The sequence below is a fragment of the Macrotis lagotis genome, chromosome X (genome assembly GCF_037893015.1).
Source record: "Macrotis lagotis isolate mMagLag1 chromosome X, bilby.v1.9.chrom.fasta, whole genome shotgun sequence".
In the NCBI taxonomy this organism is placed as follows: domain Eukaryota; kingdom Metazoa; phylum Chordata; class Mammalia; order Peramelemorphia; family Peramelidae; genus Macrotis; species Macrotis lagotis.
Window position 1 is genome coordinate 567,817,454 of NC_133666.1, and position 2,916 is coordinate 567,820,369.

At 38.8% G+C, this 2,916-nt stretch overlaps 1 pseudogene; it reads right to left on the minus strand.

Annotated features, from left to right (window-relative positions):
* Positions 1-539: 539 nt before the first annotated feature.
* Positions 540-1,989, minus strand: LOC141499354 (cellular tumor antigen p53 pseudogene; annotated as a pseudogene).
* Positions 1,990-2,916: the final 927 nt, after the last annotated feature.

Below are 2,916 nucleotides of genomic sequence, written 5' to 3' on the forward strand. Positions count from 1 at the left end.
GAACACAGAACAATCAGGAAGACCTGGGTTCAAATTGATCTCAGACACTTGCTGGCTATGTTAGCCTAAGCAAGTCTCAAATTATGTTTGCCTTAATCTATTGGAGAAGGAAATGGCAAACCATTCAAGTATCTTTGCCAGCAAAACCAAATGGATAGTCTTGAAATGCTATGGTCCTTGGAGACAAGAGGAGTTGGATGACTGAACAACAAAGTGAGAGAATAAGGTTAATTGAAGAGAGGACATAACAAAAGTGTCACTTTCCTTTAATTTATCTGCTTTAGTGAGGAGCACCTTAATCTTGTCTGAGGCTTAGTTATTTAAGAAGATGGGGAAGAAGTAAAGATGGCATTTTCCAAAGATGAGACTACAGTGTAGTGGAGAGACTACATATGAAAAATAAGAAACAGAGGGTCAGGGAAGAGAGGGAGGGAAGGAGAAAATATGGAAATAAAAGTCTTTCAAACTATCTTTGTAGTAATTAATTAATTTGAAAAAAGAAACATAGGGTCTTTGGGGTGTGAGTGGTTGTACCAGTCCTACTCAGGAATTTCATTTTTCACCAAAAATTCTTTTTTTTTTTTTTTTTTGCTTAGGCAGATAGAATCTCCTCTCCTGGATTTCGATGGGTACAGCTCCCTTTAGGTTCTTTTCCACTTACTTCAGTTCAAAAGCTTCTTCAGATCTCTAAACACTTCATAGTGGTGGCAACCTCAGATCTGGAGGGTGAGATATACCCCCCTCCATTAGCTTCTTTTTAGTCTTGGGAGTTCTTCCAAGAGTTGTGGGTAATGGGCACTTGTTGCTTTTAGAGGAGGGATGTGGATTATGATCTCCCTTCTTGACTCATTTTCTGAAATTTTCCTCATTCCTCCGATCTCTTCCAGGGCTGGCACATATGTCGATTTATTTCAACATTTCGATATCTAAGAAGCTGACTACTGGAATCTTCCAGGATTATGATGGTGAAGATTATTTGCTAGTTCACTTCCTCCATACAGGAACTTTTGCACATATAGTTGTAATGAATTGTATTACAATTACAGCCAAACTCTGGGAATTCATAAGGAACAGATAAACTCTGTGACATGGTGGTGGCATCACTAAAATATTCAGTCCTTAGGTTTCCTTACAAACAGACCAGGTGTGGCTAGGTGGTGCAGTGGATAAAGCACCAGAGGAGTACCTGGGTTCAAATCCGTTTCAGACACTTAATAATTACCTAGCTGTGTGGCCTTGGGCAAGCCACTTAACCCCATTTGCCTTGCAAAAACCTAAAAAAAAAAAAAGACAGACAGTATCAATCTTCCTCCAGAGGATGCAATAGAACTACTAGATCTGGCTACATTTTACAGAGATAATCAATTCAAAAAGCTCTGTCAGCAAACTATCAAGCAAGGGATCTGTGAGGACAATGCCACTGCTCTGCTTTCAGCCGCGGTGAAGTATGAAGCCCAGGACTTAGAGGAATTCTGCTTCCGATTTTGCATCAATCATTTGACTGTTGTTACACAGACTCCAGGCTTTGCAGAAATGGACCATGACCTTCTGAAGAGCTTCATCAGTAAAGGAAGCTGAGTTGGAGCCTTTAAAAACTGATTGGCAGCTACAGCCAAGAAAGGGACTCTAGTCCTTTCCAGTTCCCTTAAAAAAAGCTTGAGAAGAAGAGCTTTCACTTAATTACCCCTAGCAGAGTACACATCTCCTGAGGACAGAGCAGCAAGAGTCAAGTCTTCTCTATCACTTATCTGCCTGAGTCCAAAGTTTACAGAGAAAGTTGAAAATGAGCAAATGCTGTTATTTCCACCTCAGGTTCAAGCTCTCCATCCATTACAAACCCTTTACAGCTTTTCCACTTTCCTTTTCAAATCACTCCAGACAGAACACCTTTATATCGGTTTTTGGCAACAACAGTCTCAGGTCATAGGATTTTTGTGCAAGTTGTCGACAAGTTTGGGTTCTGAAGACAGCTACTTCCTGGTCACTCATGATGAATGAAAAACAACATATAACAATTAGAAAACATGTTCTGTGTTTGAACAGTGTGGTCAAGAGTCAAGTTCTTCTGGTACAGTCCATTCATAGCACTATGGGAGTGTCAGGGTATCTTTGTACTTAGTCCATCATTCATAGTGGGAACAGAGCTTAATCACCTTGGTGACATCTTAGAAATAACCATAGCAGGACTTGGGAAATTACCCACATCTGAATAGGATGTGGCTTGATCAGCTGGCAAAATAACTTATTCTATTCATGGGTATATTTGCAGATGACAGACTTGGCCCTTCTAGATTGCAGAAAACAAAGCCTGAAGTCATTCTTTCCAGGATAGTTCAAGTATGAAATTGTAGATGCTGAATATAGTTTACCTGGGGATGCAGATACCTGAAATTCAGGGCTTTCATCCTCATTTCTCAGTCAGCTCATATTGCTGGTAAATAGTGAGATAAACTGTGTATCTTCTATTTTCAGCAAATCATCTAGCAAATTGTTCCTTTGTAACTTCCATAGATCTGAGGTTTCCTGGCTCAGTAAGGGATCAAAATCTGACAGTGATTTCTCCATGGTAGGTCTCAATAAGATATTTTTCTGGCATGCAAGATGCAAGGGGAAATGCTTCATTGCTAGTCAAAAAAAGTCATTAGAAGAAAATGAGGAATCTTAATATATGTTGATGTTGATAAGTTGATGAAGCTATGAATTGCTACACCTGATTGCCAGTCTTTGTAAATAAAATTTGAATTCTATTTATTTTTAAAAATCTGGTGGGGAGACTTTTAAGTCAGAATTCACATAGGAGAAATTATTTGAAATGTATTAGAACTGAAGGTACATTTTTTTTAAAATTTCCCTAAATATGAGAAAAGCTGCTTTTGGTTCCATCATTTCTTCTAGCACAAATTATTTGAATAGAAA